Here is an 18,104-nt window from a genome sequence, read left to right on the forward strand (position 1 = left end):
GTAAGGAGAAGAGCCTTGCGCGGGGAGGGAGGCCAGAGCACAGCTGGTGTGAATAGCCCGCTAGCGAGGGTGCGGGGTTGCGCTGTGAGCCAGAAATGCAGAGCATACTGGGGGCGGGGGGTTCATGGGAATTTGTGTCATACTCATCGCTGGGGCAGACAATTGGGTGCTAAGGACCTGGTGGGCGGGTTTCATTCGGCGATCTGGTGTGTTTCTGTTTGATTTTGAACTTAGCTCAGCACGATGCTAGGCAATTAGCGGAGACAAGAAAGGGCAGTTTTAGAGATGAATGGAAGGAAAATGGCCAAATAGATGCAACATCCCCGCTCATCCCCCATTTGTTAAACCCGCTCTGATCCCCCCCCCCGCAGGAGATTTGCAGGGCCCATAGTGGAGACTGTAAGGGAGCGGAGACAGGAGAGGCAAATCCGAGTGTAAATCGAGACAGGAGAAATGTCGATCTTACACACACCTTCCTCTTTGCTGGATCCAACTTTCCCGGCCCGGGAAGGCAGCTGGCCATGAAACGCCTCGAGGAAGCCGGTTCAGATGTGAACTCGGAGAAATTTCGGAGGGAGCCCGAGTCGGTTTTGTGGCTACGCGAGGGATGCGGACTCCAGGCGCTGCCCACAGAGATCACACGCCCAGATGTTCCCAGCATCCCGCTACATACAGTAACAGATCAGCACCAGGACACGGCCCTGCTCGTTAAACACCAGCGAGAACGTGTTAAGAAAAACGGTATTTCTATAAGCAGACAGTAGGTGCAGCTCCAACCCCAGCCCCCCTCCCTTGGAGCCCGGACGCTAACCTGCCCGCCCCCTCCCGCAGATACCGCTAAACATTAACCTTGCGCCTGTCAGCGAACCCTTCCCCCACCCCGCCCCCAACCACGTATCCTGGGTTAAACATTGGCCGGGCCGGTTTGGCTCTACACGGCCCACAGATTAGTAGCTGCTAACAGTAATTCCTAGTGTCAGAAATTAGCCACGACGTAATTTGGGTCGCGGTGCCTTTTCGCTGTTTAGGACCAAAATCGCGTTTAGGATTTATTTGGGGGGGGCTGTCCCACAAAATCCAAGGAGGTTGCTCGCTCTGCCCCTCGGATGTTTGATTAACCCAAAGAAAGAGCAGATGAGCTGAAGGTTCCCTGCCTGGCTCGGCTTTCCCCCAACATAAAATGCGAAGGTCCTTCGACCCTCACCGTTCACACGGGAGAGATTCTTAAGGGTTAACTAGCGTAGTTAAAAATCCGCTGAATTTACCTCACAGTCCTAAGAGAAAAGCATCAGGCTTTAGGGACAAAATAAAACCCAGCCCAAGCTGGGAAATCCACTGCGAATTCTTGCAGGGGCTGGAGGCATTTACAAGACAAGAGAACCCAGTCTGCTACCTGCGGGGGGGAGGGTGCCAGGCGCAGGTAGTGGGGTGTTTCCTAGAGGTTTGTAACGTTTGCAAAAGAAAGATACATAGACTCGGAATTCAGGGGCCTTAAAATGTTACACTCCAACCGCCCTCCCGTCGTCCAGACACACACAATTCAGGCCGATCTTTCGGGTACAGGCGCACGCACAACGTATTTGAATGAAGGAGAGATTTCTCTTTTGGAAAGGAAATGGCCTGGTCTCTGCTTGAATTCACTCTGGTTTATGTTCTCCACACGTTGTACTGCATTGGGTGGCACCTACATCCCCTCGCGTTAGCATACACCCGTGATATGGATTTTACAGACACCCGCGTGTATCTGTTTAGTGGCGTGTACCTATGGGTACACACACATACAAAGATACACAAGCGATCCAGTACATGTACACACATATGTTTGTGGTGGCAGGTCTATCGGTAAGTGTGCACCACACACAATCCAGGCATTGTAACACACCCGACGCTCTATCGTTTCAGAAAGTTCGGAGCGCGCGTCTCAACAAATCACGTTTGGATCCTGCCCAAGGCAGCCGAACCTCTAACTCGGGGGGGGGCTGGTCCAATTTCTGTGGGGCACAGACCTCCTGCCCGGGGGCTGAGTTTTGATTCGGAGTGTGCAGCTTTTCGGCGAGGAGCTGCCCTGTGACGCCGGGAGAGGGTGACCAGGAGCCGGGTTCCGCGGAGAAAGCCCCTTGGGGAACGCAGCGCGGAGTTCCCAGAGTGAAAATCCGCCCCCCACCACCGGCCAAGTTCAACCGAGAGCTGCCCCCGCAGGTCGTTCCCCAAAAGACTCCTCTGGTCCCACCCGTGCAGGCTGAAGGTTTTGCTTCCCTGATGAGTTCTGCTTTTGCGGGCGTTGGCTAACGAATATTGGCCCGGCGTGTGAGCGAGGTGGACGCTCGGGGCTATTCAGGACCCGCAAAGTCAGTGCAGGTTCAACAACAGGCTTGGGCAGAAGGGTTTGTCCTTGGAACAGGCCCCGCGAGGCCACCGGCTCCCCGACCCCCGGTATGAGCAGGGGGAATTAATATAACAGACAAGAAAGCACCCCCCCCCCGGGATTCGGTCGGGAACAGGTTCGCAGCTGCACCCAAAGTAACCCGGGTCTGTTCTACAGCGCTGTCGAAAACAGCCACGCCGGCAGGCGGCACAGATAATCCCCCGCCCCTGCAGTAGTAAGGACAATACCACAGCTGTGAAAAGCAAAGCAACCCCCAAAGACTGATTTCTACAGCCCCTGAGGTTTGGGCTTGGGGGACTGGGCAGAGGTAGAATCCCCCCCCCCGTGGGTGCTGTAGTTAAATCATGCTCCCCTCCCCCACATTTAGCAGAACGCTCGGATGATATGTTGAAAGGCAAAGGAGTAAAATCGTTCCCCACCCCCAGGGGTAAACTCCCCCTAGTCTGTGCATCATTCAGGAGAATCTGCTAGCCTGGCTCCCCTCACCTCTCTATCCGAGGCTGCATGCTCACATCCTTCCCTGAAACAAAGATAGGGGCTGTTGTGTGATGCTCTAAGATTATTATGCATAGTTAATATTCGAGCGCCCCCCCTTCCAGGCATGGTAAGGTTGGTTTAGTAGCTGAGAAGAAGCAGTGAACGGTCCCTCGCACTGTTTATGTTAAGTGCATGGCACTTTCTAAAAACACAAGCGAAGACCCCCCTACACACACACCCCGCCCCAACATGATCTCACTCTTCCGCAGAGCGATCTTCGGGGGTGAAATCCCTTTTTGCAGCCAAACTAGGTTTAGCCCCGGGAGCTACTTACTGCACAGCGGAGCTGCACTGGGGGAGATTTGGGACCCGGGACTCTCAACCTGCAGCCGATAAACAGCACCGCCTCTCTGGCTAGTGTAGCAGGGGGTTGGAATTCATCAGGCGAGCAAAACCTTGCTGATCTTTGAAAGGACAAGCTCCAGGGTGAGGTCTGGGCTTCCTGTAAACACAGATAGTGCAGGGCTCGGGACCAGGGAGGATAGATCCCCCCGCCCCCCTTTTGAAAAGCTTATTTTTTTGGCTTCTTGCCTCCCACCTAGGCCTGGCCAGGGGAAGGTGGGTGCTGGAGTGAGTCATTGGCCTGTGCTCCCTTCCCAAAGAAAAGCCACTTCCCCGCCGCTTCGGCTCTGCTTTCTACCCAACAAAGGGCTCTCCTCACCGCGCCCTCCTCCCCGATCCAGTATTAAGGATTTGAAATATTGATGAATTAGGCAGGGGACAGGCAAAGTGGGTTCTGACATCTGTCTCAGAGCCACGGAAACCAGCAAGCATCTCCCTGACACGAAATCCCTCCTTTCCCTCCACTTAAGGAGGATGGGGGGGTGACAAATGCCCTCCCCCCCCTCTTTAAACCCACCTCTTCCACTGAATTCCCTCCTAGGATGAGGGGCGGGGGCGGGTGGAAATGGCTTGTGTATTTTGACTCCCTGTTAATGTTTTGATGAAAAATTCATTAAAAAGAAATCTCCATTGCAACTAGTTATGAATATTTCAGTGCTTTTGCAAAACAACAAAGAGAGGAGGGAAGGGGGGGGTCGAGGCATAAATCTGAATAAAGAGGAGGAGAGTGTATGTGTGTAAGAGCCCAGCATACCAGCTGCATTGCCAATGGAGGGGTTCCCAATGTCCGGCAAACCTACAGGAGGAAAAGACCCCGCTGACCGCTGGGAGAACAGCTGGAGGGTCTGTCAGCTACCGGGCTGGGCCCTGCCTTCCGCCCGGCCCCGGGATGTAGGGACCTCCAGGTATTGACAGGCTCGGGGCGGGGGGGGAGGCAGAATCCCCTTCACTCCAGCACTACACTAAGGCCTCGCCGGTTGTGTTTTTTATTGGGGATTGACTTCCTGGAGTCACTCCGCTGCTTGGGATTCTGCTCATTCTTGGGTGGAACAAACCAACACCAGGTGGAATCCTGACCCCGCAGAGCTCAACGGGGGATGGCCAGTGACTTCCGCGGGGCCGGATTTCACTCGCGGGGGGGGGGAGCGGGGCGGGTCACAGATAGCAGCCAGCCAGCAGCCTTCTCACTGGTATACCACCCCAGACCAAGTGACCAGAGACCAAGGCGGAGCAGGGAAGCCCCCCACGCTAAGCGTCCCCAGCTCTGGGAGAACAAGGCTCCTGACCCACCGTGCCAAAGGCTCAGCTGACGCCCAGTGGGGCACAGAGTGCACAGGCGCTGGAACTAGGGGTGCCGGGGGGCCGCCGCACTCCCGGCTTGAAGGGGATCCCATCATACCCAGGGGGTACAGTTTGGTTCAATGGCTCCCAGTCCCTGCACTGTACAATGTTCCCAGCCCCCACCCACCCTGAGCACAGCCAAAGGCCTTGAGGAGTCAGCCAGGAGCTAGTATTTCTTAACGTAGAAAACCCCCGCCCCAGCTGGAATGAAAAGCGCTGGGATCGCTCCTCCCATGGGAAGGAATCGGGCTGGTGAGGGGAAGGGCCTGGACCATGCGCGGCGCGAGGGTCAGAGACACGTGTGTGTGTGTACGTACACACACTTACAAGCTGCTTGGAGCAGGACCCAGAGGAGGGGGCTTGGCTCTCGCGGGCCAGCTCCGTTTATTCAGAGCTGGAGAGTTTGGAGCCAGATCCCCTCGGTCCGCACGTGACCCTGGTGGATCCCTGTGCCTCGCGCATCGGTACTTGAAACCGGCAGCCTCGCCTCGACCCCTCCTCCCCGTAATCAACTGGGCTGCTTCAGCAATCAGCCCCCCTCCGCCTGGTTCTGCGGACATTACACCCGACAGGCCTGGGGAGCGGGCCCAGGACCCGAGTCTTTCCCTGCTGCCCCGGCCTGAAGCGAAACACTTGGAAACTTGGGGCGAGCCCGTCACATCTGTCAGAATCAGCTGGTTTGTTTTTTAAATGAGCCACGTGTTCTCCCCAAAACATTGAAACCTCCTCTCAGACGGTCACTGGCCTGTTGAAAGACTTGAGCTCGGAGGACAGGACGGTGGAAAGGACAGATCAGGGCATTTCACTCAGGGAAATAGCGTCATTTGATCCCTCCCTCACTTCCCCGCCCCTATTCCTCGAAATGTCCATTTTAAATCGTTTTCCTCCTCCGCAATTTGCAGGTGGGACATAGGATCCAGGCGCCGTATGCCCGAAATTAACCAGTTTTAGGAAGATCCGCTTCTCTAGCGGAAGTTCCTTGACGCCCCAAATCTGCGAGAGCAGAAACGCGCCCTAAAGGAAACCAGACCGAAATCGTTCCCAGCTGGTGTCTGCGGCTCTTGGCTGGGGATAATGCCTCGTGTTTGCTTCCTATTCCGGGCCAGGCTCGGAGTGGAGTCACCCGCCACCTCCCTGCAGCCAAACCAGGGCTCGGTTCCACTGTCCGAACCGATTCCTACAGCGAACAGCAAATCAAAAAGGGACCCGATTCCCTGCGAGGAACAATCGCAAATCATCCCTCTCCGAAGCTGCCCACAGCAGCTACACCCACAAGCTTGCAGAGAAGCCAGAACTAAGGAAACCCGCAATATCTCTAGCCTAATGTCATCGAAGCCCTGGCGGGGTTCTCCAGGTTAACGTCAGGACTTGGAAACACACATATTCAGTCATTAAAAAGGGGCCCTGTCATTATTTCTCGTTTTATGAACTTTAGGCGAGATCCTGGGACAAAGGTTTATTCCAAATAACACATTGGGGGGAGCAGGGCTGTGTCATGGCAGAGATCGGAGCTGCGGGGCTTTAGAGCTTAAATACACTCAGTTGCTGCTCACCAAAAAATCATCCCCACGTCTGCAAAACACCCAATTTCGTGGCGGAGTTTGGGATATTACTGATTGCCTGGCCTAGCAAAGGGGCACCAGCCATTCCCTCCTGCCAAGCCAGAATGAGTTACCCAGTGCAGGGCGATGCCCTCTCCTTAGCCAGCCCCCCCTTGGGAGCCGCTCCCCCCAGCCTCTGCATTCAGCAGGCGCCTCCACACACCCGATGCCCGTTGGTCTGTAGGAGTCTCTTAAACTGATATCTCCGCAGGTCCCTTCTAGCGGCCTGGGACCATGGGATCAAAGGACGGAGCAGGCGGGCGCTTTGCTGGCTCAGGGGGCTTCGCCGACGCCTTTGCTCTTTCCCTTTTTCCTCCAAGAAAGATTCGCATTGGGGGCTGGGTTTTTTTTTTCACTCTACGGAAACCAGTGAATAGGCCCCCTCGCCGCCGGGACCGACCACCGCTTACTCCACGCTCCCTGCGCGGCGTGGCCCAGCAAGGAAACTCAGCTGCCCCAAACCTGGAGAAGACTCGTAACCCGACCTCCGTGTCTCGGCCGCGCAGAGCCAGGCTCCCTTCCCCCAGAGGGGCGCCGCGGCCCAAACCCGCCTGGGCCTTCGCCCCATCGTGCCATCCCAGACCTGGGGCGGCAGATGGTTTTGGAGGAAGAGCCCAAGCCGCAAGCTGCTCCTCGCCCTTCCCCTAGTTCCTGGGCCCACCAGCTCCTCACGCTCGACTGAGAACCTCCCCCACCCCACTCGGACACTCCCTCTCCTTCAGCTGCTCCATCCCCCTCTTCTAGCTCGCCACGGGGAGGCTCTGCTCCCTCCGACCCCACGCTCTGGAGGTCGTCACTGGAGCTAACGGGGGTTAGCGAACAGCTTTGCAAACACTGAGCGGACACCCCACAGGCCTGGGCTCCGGAACAATGGATACAGTGGGGGTGCTGAGGGCCCTTGAACCGAACTGTGAACCCTGCATATGGTGGAAACCGCTTCGCACCAGCCCCCCTAGCTCCAGCCCTTATGCACGGGGCTGCACATTCTCGTCTACCTGCAGGCTGTTTTCCACCCCTTTAAACCCCTTATAGTCTGCAGCCCGAGACACCGTCGGCAGCCAGCTCCCTCCTCCTGCCGAGAGCTCCCACCTCCTGCTCTAAGCACAGTTAACACTTGCCCCAGACCTGGTTGCCGCCATAAGCTGCTGAGCCGCATTTTAGCCCCCCTTCCCCCGCCTGTTCTGTGCAGATCGGGGTGGAGTCACGTGCCCAATTACACGCGCGTTACACGGAGCTGGTCAGCGGCGGGCACGGCCGCCTCTTATGCCAGTTTCGTGTGCGAGAACGGCCCAAGCCCCCGCAGTGGAGCCCCCAGGAGGACTTTGTACTTTGGGTTGTTTTAATATTTTAAAACCGATTTAATAGGCCCGCAGGTCCTGGCGCTCCGCATATCAACTCTCAGCCCCGCTTCCCTTTTCAGACTGGATCTGGGAGTCAGTTCGGAGTATCAATGGACAGCAGCCAGACCCTTAGGAAGTCAGTGTCCTTATGTCCACAAACGTCCTCGTGGTGTAAATACACTTCGTTTAGAAGTGATCTTGCTATCAGCTAAACCCGCTGCCTGCGGGTTTTCACGGTGATCTTTACGTTGGTCCTGAGTTTGGAAGAAAGAACCAAAGGGAAATAAAATCATTATCAATCCCCGCTCCCAAGAACCAGGCTGTGCCAGCACTTCCTATGCGTCATGCGAAGCACATTGATCTTTGGGGTGAAAACTCTGCCCCCGAAGGTCCCCGGGACAGGGTGGGGCCCCTGCCTGGATGCCGAGACTTGAAAACCAGTTGTGGGCTCCCACAGAGGGTCGGGCACCCACTAGTTTGTTCTCACCAAGGGACTAGAGAAGGAAAAACACCTTGCCCAGGACAGAGGCGGCTGGTAGGTCCGATCCACCCCGAGGAACCAGATAGATCCCCGGGTCTCCCCTCCGAGTCCTGTTCTAATATAAAATAAACCGACGCCCGCCTGCGGCCAGATCCCGGCCCGGCAAAGGCAGCTGGAGAACGTACCCTGGACACGATCTACCCGCAGGAGAAGGGCTCGGGAGTCAAGAGAGCGAGCTCCGGAGGGGGGGGGGGGCGAGAGGTTCCAGGCAGTCCCGCTGCAAGTCACCGTTAGCGACTTTGCCTCCCCGCCCCCATCCCACTAGCGATCGATGGAAGAACCTCTGGGATCTCCCACTACCCAACCTCGCCCCGTTTTACTCGCCCAGGAGCCTTCACTCCCCACCTGGCCTGACATTCGGGTTGAGTCCCGGGGGCCTAATTACCACAAACCGGGGCGCAGCTCAACACACTTCCCAGATTGGGCAGGAGCCAAGGGGGTCCAGCGGGCTTCGGGCTGACCCCTGCCATAGATACACGGCGTGCAAAAACCAACGCACCCCTCTCAGGACCCTCCCTGAAGGGGGGTGTTACCTGGGGTCATCACCCCCCCCCCCCAGCCTTTCCACTGAACTCCCCTCAGACCCCGGGCCTCCTGTGGCGGGAGTGAGGAATGGTTCTACACCGGGTCATTTCAGTCTCCCTTCTTTCCCCAGATCACATTGCAAGGATCCGCCGCAAGCCTTCCCCACGCTGGTCTCCGCCCCTCGTGTGCACCAGCTGTCCCCGGGGAGGCATTTCCACATCCAGGAAACGACTGAGACCTTTCTTTCTTTTCAACCACTAAAGCCAGTCCGACACCTGTTCTATGGCGGAAACTGAGCGGCTTATCCCCTCAGCTACATAGATTAAGAAGGTCAGAGCTGGGCAGATCAGAGCAGTTTCTGAATTGCTTCAGAGAATATTTTTTCCCAATCAAATGACCTACTCGGCTCCCTCAGTTTAGCCTGGTCTACACACGCAGCCATCCAGATCAGCGTTCCCTGACTTTCCTCACCAGCGATCTCGAATAAGGCTGAGAGAGGGATTACATGGAAGCGTAGATCTACTGAGCAATTCGCGTTAAGCTGCGGGGCATTACAACCTGCGGATCCCGGGCACGCTGGGGAACATTAGACACCTGGTCTGCACAGATCAAAGAGGGCAAAGGTATTGTGTCCCCCAAATCCTCACAACAATGGGTCCACCTGGCTTCAGGATCTGTCATATTCCAGGGAGCTGGTCATTGTCACACAAATCCACACGCCTTGCAGCTATGAAACCGTTCCGAGCGCAAGACAAAGTACCAGCTGTTAGATCTAGTCCAGGGCCGCCTTACCACCATGCAAAGATTGAAATGATACAGTTCAAACACGTCTTCCAATGCAGGAGGCTCCTCTGGAATTGCACCCAGACCGAAAGAGAAGAAAGGAGCCAGAGAGAAAAAGAAACAGATGGCACTCGGCAAAGATCATATTTTAGAGTACGCTTAATCTCGCAGGCCGAAGTCTTTCCTGGGAGGAGCCCAAACAGCGCGTCCCAGTTGGCTGGCAATTTGCTAAAAGATATTGCTGTCTCCAAGCGATCCGCAGGCCCGATGCAAGCCGTGCGCTTTACACCTGCCCCTGCTAGGCGGGGATGGATGTTACACTCGACAACCAGCTAAAGCCGCACGATACCGGAGAAAAACCAGCAAGCGAAACTGCAGCTGCCCAGGCAACTCAAAACCCGGCTCCATGCATGCCCTGAGTTTGGACTAACAGGAGGAATAGTGGGAAACATTTTCATTCCCCCCTCCCCCGCGCATCATGTGCTGGGGTTAGTTTCAAGTTAATATAAAGGTCGTTTTTACTCATGTTACCACCTTGATTAGCTAGACAGACAGACAGAGTGGCTGCATGGGGCTAGAGAGAGGGCTGGATGGATGGGGTGTGTAGGGACAGACAGACAGAGGGGCTGCATGGGGCTAGAGAGAGGGCTGGATGGATGGGGTGTCTAGGGACAGACAGACAGAGGGGCTGCATGGGGCTAGAGAGAGAGATGGATGGGTGGGGTGTGTAGGGACAGACAGACAGAGGGGCTGCATGGGGACAGAGGGATAGATGGAGGGTGTATGGGGATAGACAGAGGGGCTGCATGGGGATAGAGAGATGGATGGGTGGGGTGTGTAGGGACAGACAGACAGAGGGGCTGCATGGGGACAGAGGGATAGATAGATGGAGGGTGTATGGGGATAGACAGAGGGGCTGCATGGGGATAGAGAGATGGATGGGTGGGGTGTGTAGGGACAGACAGACAGAGGGGCTGCATGGGGACAGAGGGATAGATAGATGGAGGGTGTATGGGGATAGACAGAGGGGCTGCATGGGGCTAGAGAGAAGGCTGGTTGGGGTGTGCAGGGACGGACAGACAGACAGAGTAGATAAAAGGCTGGGGGATAGCTAGCTAGTATAAACGAACACGCAGTAAGCAAAGTAACGCCAAGTTTTGTGGGTAGCAAGTAGCCGAAGAAAATGGCTTTACAGGCGATGCACCGCTCATTGCGTTAGCAAGTTTGACTTTGTTGCTCCATCCCACTCTGAAGCAGCAAGTCACAAGATCCTTTTTTAAAAGAAAATACTCACAAACCCCGGGCGGTGAAGCGACGTGTTCCCCGAGCCTGGAGCTTCCCAAGCTCTTCTGAGCACCAGGGAGAAGACGAGGTTTATTTGTTCTGGAGTAAACCTTGGCCGTGCACGTCCCTTCTTTAAATCACAAGCGAGTTTTCCTCCTGGTTATTAATTATTATTTCCGTAACCCCCCAGAGGCAGCCGCCGCAGAACTGTCCTTACCCAGCGCTGCTGGCAGGGCCCCGCCCGCAGATTGTGTCTGGCTTCACAAGGGCCCTCGCTCCGTGTCCGCTACAGCCACAGTGAAGTTGATGCTGACTAGGGGGGCCCCTTCCCAGGGATGTACAGTAAAAGGCTCCGATCGCAGCCCAGCTCCCAGCCCTCGTAGGAGAGGGAGCTCGACCCACCAGAGCAGTCAACTTGGCCAGTCGCACGTTTAAGGACCGGCCTCATTTCCCCCCGGGCTCCCAGCTTGGCTTGGCTGGATTTTCAAACCCTCCCACATGCTGGGTCCGAGGCAGGATCCTTTATTTCCGCTACAAACTGAAAGATACAAAATTCACCCCCTGCCTTCCCTTCCTGAGGCTCGGGGTCAGGGCCCCAAGCTCAGAGGGCCGCAGGATGCAGCTCCCCGTTAAAACAGCCTCAGTTTAAACACGATCACGTCCATTTCTCTGCACCCACCGCCTGGCTTGTGCGGTTTGTATTTGTTTATTGGGAGAGAATAAAAACCAACCCGTTTGTACATTTCATCTCCTAGGACGCTGGAGAAAACCCCACCTGAACATTGCTCTGCGGAATATTTCCCGTTATCTCCGAATGCAGGTGTCTGCCAGCAAACCCAGCTTGTTTCTTAAACGAAACTGCTGCATCCCAGTTGTCGCTGAAATACCAGGCGGAGGGGAGCGGTGTCTGTTCAGATACCAGGCAAAGTTCCTGGGAAATGGCTAAGTTGGAACATTCTTTATTTATTTCAGATGATTCACGTTTGTTTTATTAAGGAAAAGATTGTTGGCACAGAGACCAAGATTTTTTTAAATCAAAATGCCAATAGCATCTTTCATATCCATCTCGACAGCAACCATCAGAAACAGGCAAAGGGGTTCCGTGATACCAACCAGTGCGGCCGCACACCCGCTCTGCGCTCCGTTTCCATGTCAGCGCTGGGTGTAAGTCAAAGCCCTCGTGTGGGACTTCAACCCGCGGCTCCCTGGCCCAGGGACCAAAGTGCTGCACGTTACCAGAACAGGACAAAGTGTCTAAAGGAGGCGAGCAGAGGAAAAGCACGTTCTGAATATAAACATTATAGAAACGTCTCAGTCATGGAACTTAGGAAAGATTAAATCCCTCTCTTTCCAGGGGAAATTGACTCGTTTACGGTATTTGCTTCAGAAAATAAAACAAAAAAAAAGGGGGAAAGATTTTGGAAATGGTTTTACTGGGCAGCTAAAACTTGTCGTTTTGGAATGAAACTTTTTAAAGGGGGGGGATCTTTACTTATTCTTTTAAAATATTTCCATGGGAAATTCTAAGTCATTTCTAAAGCTGCATTTAGAAAGACCAGGGCCTGGACAGCTCAAGGCAGCCAGCGCTGACAATCAGATGAGTCTGCTGTCCAACTTAATCCTGAAATTAACAAGAGACACAGAAAATGAAACAATTCCTTTAAATCCCCACATCTCCCTGACCCACTATCCCCACCTGCACTTAGCATTTTCCCAGAGATAGATATTGACGTGGAAGGCTCTGCAGGAATCACTTGACCTTTCTATGTCTTCCCAAACAAACACCAAATTTAGTTGCATAACGACAACCAGAAGTTCATTCCCTGGCCGATCCAGGTGCCCCCCATTCAGTAGAATCAGGGTTTGCAAGGGAGCCAGGACAATTCACACCAGCTGAATCTGTCCCCTCCCTCCTCCCACAGGTGTACGACTCTTTGGAACAGGTGCCAGCCAGGTCCAAATCTATCCCCCCAAGGCTTGGCAAGGGCAAACCCCACTAACATGACAATAGGTCTGCAGGGGGAGGGGAAGAAGAAGGGATTGTTAATAATTTTGAACAATTCCATCAGCTCCTGGTTATTTTGTAAAGAGGGGGCAGTTGTGTCTGTGGCTGGGCCCTTTTTCAGACTCAGAAAGCCATGCCCCAGAATTTTAACATTTTGCTTCCTTGAGAATATTTTTCTGTGGTTGATTTTCTGTATTTTATTTTTTTCTTCTCTAGAAAATCCCTGCTCTGTAGTGTCAGAGAAAGGGGGTTTCTCCTGATATTAGCTGATGCATTTCCGATTGCTGAATGGCTGGCTGATTTGTCTCCACTTCTTACCCTTCTTCTGCAGCCATGGCTGGATTGTTTTTGGGGCAGAAGAAAGTGTAGCTGTAACACCCCGCCCCCATGTGCTAACATTTCCTATGGCTTTTCTCTGAGAAAAGTCCACCAGTGATGCCTTTAATGTATCATTCACCCCCACAAAGCTGCTACCTATTTTGAGAACTGATGGTTCCCACCCCCACACACTCCCCAACCAACTGTGCGGGGAGATGCTACTGAGGCAGGATTTATATTGGACACACAAACACACTATTGTGTGACTTTGGCAGCAGGAAGTGTGAGGGTGTGCATCTGTTCTGTGTGTCAGTCCCAGGTGTGTGTCCATCCATCCCGCGTCCTAGCACAAAACCCGATGAGAAATAGCTTGGTGCAGATGGACAGCCCCGCTGCAGCCTCACTATCTGGCCATCTATATGGGGTGGTTAATGGGAGAAGCAGTCATGGGAGGCAGGGAAGGTGGGGGTCCTGGAGAGGGATTTGTGCATGAGTTGATTACACCGACAGCACAGTTTCCACCATGGGATGCAAGACCCTTTTGCCCCTCCTTAGGCACAGCAGACGGACAGGGCTTTGCTCAGGGAACACAGACCCTCGCTCTATTGCCTCACCCCCTTTCGCTGCCCCCATCTCCCTGTAGCAGCTTCCCTGTTGCACAGCAGCCAGAGCACTTGGTCACCGCCATAATCAGAGGCTGCCTCCTGCAAACCAGCTTCCCAGGCCAACACCAAGGCCCAGGAGCATGGGCCTGCTGGCACCTGTCCCAGGAGGCAGCACCTTTTAGCTGGAAGTGACGGGACAATGTGAGGAGGGTGCTCAACCCACGACCTCTATCTTAGTCAATCCGGCCACTGGGTCCAATTCCCCTCACATGCCTCTTTAAACCCCCATCACTCCATTGACTTCCACAGGCCCACAGATTTCCTAGCTACTTCACTAGGGGCCTAATGGGCCCCACAGCCTGAGCCCATAAGAGGCAATAGTAGCACAGGGGCTGGAAGTAGGGGTGCTGGGGGTGCTGCCTAGAAGTGGGTTCCATCATATGCAAGGTTTACAGGTTCCCAGCACCCCCACTGTACACCTTGTTCCAGTGCCTCTGAATGGCAGCGTTGGGGTAGATGTCAAGCAGGAAGCGGATCGGGGCCCTTCCTGAGCCTGCGTGGAGACAAGCCCCTGCCACTGAGAAAACAACTGTCTTTGGTTTCCCAGCATTTGGGCAAACCCAGCCTGGAAGGGAGGTGGCCTGAAATTCAGTTCAAACATGGTGGGAGCCAGCTGCCAATGAACGTCCTGGGGAACCGTGCAAATTGCAGGATCCAGATGCTGCCAACAGTCTCCGATCATCATCACGTGGACCCGGAATGGGAAGTTTTCCTGGGTTTAGCAGCACAGCAGCCCCCAGTGATTACACATCATTGTAGAGTTAGGGTCTGTTTCACACAGCTGAATGTTAATTTACCTAAAGAAAGCCAGGAGGATCCATGCCCCTTGCATTGCTTTCTGGGTAGATGCTGCTGCTGGCAGGAACACCCAACACTTTGTGTGCTGTTGCGTTTTATTTTCCTGCCCCTCGTCTGGGCTGGAAGGATATCCCCCATCACACACACGCCGCTCCCGCTCCAGCGCCATCTCTGCCTTAACCTCATTCTGACATTTCCTGGCATTCATTCCATGCCAGTAGGTTGCCATAGCAAATTTAAATCTTACAAACAAAATGAGGAGAAAAGCCCGATTAGCATATATTCAAATGAACCATGCAATAATACAAACCATAAATCATGCAGTCATTGCTATTCAATCAGTGTCTCACAATTCACCCCGTCTCCTGCCTTATTCTTCCCCTGTTCCCTGGGTTTCTCAGCTTGCTGCTACCATTCGTACATCCCTTGCTGCCTAGGGAGGAGCTTTCCCAAGGGCAGCCCTGACACTTTGCTGGGGCCGTCGCTGCACCTTATTTTTAAAAAACTCTGTGATTAGAACTACATTAGCAATGGGCCAGGACCCTCGGCCCCAGCCCTTCCCCTCCCCTCAGACGACTGCCTTTGATTACAGGATATAAAAAGCAGAATCTGTCTCATCTCAAGCCATGAAGGCCCCTTCACACAGGGACATATTACAGCACTGGATCGTGCTAATCTCGTGTTCGGCACGTTACAGAGCAAGGCTGCCAGGGCCTGGTTGACACATGGTGAAGGAATGCACAGGAAGCCTCTGGTGGCCAACCTCTCAGGTCCTTGTCTGGCCCCCAATCACCATAACATCTGAGCCCCTCACCAGCTTACTTGCTTTTCTCCGGGGGCGTAGGGCCGCACTGTTATCCCCGTTCCAGGTGGGAAGAAAGGTCTGTCTCCTCCAAGGGGGTAGGATTGTAATGAATCAAGATGCTGCCCTTTCTCCTGGGGGGCTGGGGCTCCTGTCACATGTGCCCTCTCCCCAACCTCAGTGCCCTCACTCCCACTCGGGCTGGCTGGGACTCCCGTCTGGAGACATCCGAGCAAGTTGCCATGGAGATGGTGGCTTGGTTGCCAGCTGCACTTTAGCTGTGTTTATTCTCTCCCAAAGCTGGGGCCTGCCATGGCTACTGCTCTGGCTCCCCGTTTCCTCATCTCACTCCCCCCAGCCCATCCAAAACGAGCATGCCTTGCCCATGTGCCCCCCACGCCACATCCCCTGGCATCAGGTGTGAGAGCCTTCCCAGCTCCCCTATTCCACCTCCAGCTCCGTTCGCAGGCCTAAGCCCCAGCCCTCCATCGTCTCCTGCAGGTCACCCCATGATCTCTCCAGCCCAGTGCACCAGGCGGCTGTGTCTCCTTCATTTACAGCTCCCCAGCCGCTCAGCGCTCCCAGGCACATGCTCCAAGTTATCTGGGACAGGGCATAAACGGAGCTACTTCCCTCCCCCCAAGCCGAGCCCTCGGCTGACCAATGCAGGGTTGAAAAGCATAGGGGAAGATGCTGCCTCAGTGAGACGGGGGTGCCTTTTCCCCACCCAGCTTCCTGGAAAGGCCTCTGCCGCTTGGTACCAAGGGTTTGGCATGGCTTTGTGTTGATAGAGTCGGCCCTGAGTGAAGGGACTTGAACTGAACTAGAGTTTGTGGCTCTTTCTTGCCTGCCTGCCCTGGCTGGAGTCTCTGCATTCTATCCTCCCAATGTACCCTTGGGGCAGGGGCTGCATCTCTGGGCCTGGTACAGCACTGATCATTAATACACAATTAATATTATGAGTGCAGTTTGCAAATCAACAGAGCCCATCTCCCCTGCCAGCAGCTGGCTGTGAAAATCCAGCCAGATTTGCTGGGCCCCTTCCAGCCTCACTGGGAATAAAGATTTTGCATTAAGAACTTAGCCAATGACACATAAGGAGGAGTAGACGCTGCACTGGTCTCCCTTAGCTGGCGAAGGGGACAGGGGAGTTGGCTGATGGGACACACACTTTCTCTCTAGGCAAATTCACATTCAGAGGGAGGTTAGCCCTGTGACATGCATGCACAGCCTTGCCTGAGTGTAACAGAAGCCATGCCATCTTCCTGGGACTCCCGCTTCCCCCATCCAAACTTGCGAGCCAAGATATATTCCAAGCAAGGACCAATACTGAAACATGCAGCTAGTGATTCATTCTAGCTAGGCTGCCACTGGTTACCGCTAACTAATTGATTTAAAGCGGCATTACAAGTTTAGCCAGCCCCTCTCGCTCTCTCTACATACACTGCACTGTTTCTAACACTGTTATTCTGGTGCTAGCATTAAAGCAGTGTCCCAGACACACTGCATTCAAAGTCCCGCTGTGCCTTCCACCCTGTCTGCACCTCTGTCTGTCCGGCTGCATCAGTGGTGCAGCCAAAAGCAGGAACCCGTCATTGTCCTCACCTGGAGCCCTGCCTTGGCGCCGTCCGGAAGGAACAGAGTGAGGTGCATGCAGCATCAGAGGTACTAGAGTTTGCTGTGATGGCAGGCTAAGAGCCCTTCAGCACCAGAGCTCGGTTTGAACAGACAAGTCCTCCCACGATACGCTGCAAAACAGCTCCTAGAATGGCTTGACTTAGCGAGGGCCTAAGTGTTATGGAGTGGGACATGGACAGTCTGGCCTCGTGGGCAGAGCAGGTGTCCAGGTTGGTGAACAAAGGCCAAGGGTCGGCACCAGAGTCAACAGCCAGTTACCAGAGCCAGGGGTCAAGCCAGAGTCAGAATCAGGAATCAAAGCTGAGGGTCAGCGCTGAGGTCAGATACCAAACGCCAGAGCCAGGGGTCGAGCCAGCATCAGGGTCAGAGCCAGGACTGGTCACAGGTTTGGAGGTGAGACGAGGATTGAGAACGGATCAGGAACAAGGTGGGAACTGGGCTGGAGGCAGATGTAAGCAGGGCGCACTGCAGTCCCAAGGGAACCCACCTTGCTGCTTGGACTAGCTTCCTGTTCTGCCTCCTGGCTTAAATAGCGTAACTGGACCAATCAGCAGAGCCGGGTGATCCTCCAATCAGAGCTCCCGTGGGGGGTGCCTTGGCACACTAAGAACCGTGGGATATGCCCCCAGAAATCCTGGCGCATGACCAGGGAGGTCAGACTAGCCCATCACAATGGCCTTGGAATCTATGAAGGTTCCTGCCGGGCCAGCGTGGGCATGGTTACTTGGGTGTGAGCGGCATGCAGCTCTGCCTGTGGCTGCTCATAGCCAGCCCGGTTAACCTGGGCATCCAGCCAGTGCCCGAAGCCAGGTAAACTCTGCAGTGAAAAACTACCCAGACAAACCTGAGCGGGGGCAGGGACAATGCACCATGTCTGGGGTTTGATACCCATCACCCATGGACCAGCAGCATCCGGTCCTGATGCGCCAGCCGTTTGCTACATCTTGTGCCAGTTAGTTACACCAGAGCCACTGATTAGAGCCCATCAAAACGTGGCATTGACTTGTTGTAATGAAAGATGACAACTTTGGAACAAAATGGGTTTGTTCTTCCAACCTCCCCAATCCAATACCGCCCCCGCCCCCATGACTATGCAGTTGTCACAAACTAAGTCTGCAGGGGGAGGGTGTTTTTCAATGAAAATCCACATTTTGCAAAAACTAAGTACACCTCTACCCCGATATAACGCTGTCCTTGG

At 54.5% G+C, this 18,104-nt stretch overlaps 1 long non-coding RNA gene across 1 annotated transcript in view; it reads right to left on the reverse strand.

The window, feature by feature from the left end:
• LOC115638716 overlaps positions 1 to 17,387 on the reverse strand; it is a 122,050-nt gene extending 104,663 nt beyond the window's left edge. Inside the window, exon 1 of the long non-coding RNA XR_003997511.1 lies at positions 16,874 to 17,387. This is a non-coding gene — a long non-coding RNA (uncharacterized LOC115638716). The remainder of the gene's footprint in view (positions 1 to 16,873) is intronic.
• Positions 17,388 to 18,104: the final 717 nt, after the last annotated feature.

This window comes from Gopherus evgoodei, chromosome 22 (assembly GCF_007399415.2).
Source record: "Gopherus evgoodei ecotype Sinaloan lineage chromosome 22, rGopEvg1_v1.p, whole genome shotgun sequence".
In the NCBI taxonomy this organism is placed as follows: Eukaryota; Metazoa; Chordata; order Testudines; family Testudinidae; genus Gopherus; species Gopherus evgoodei.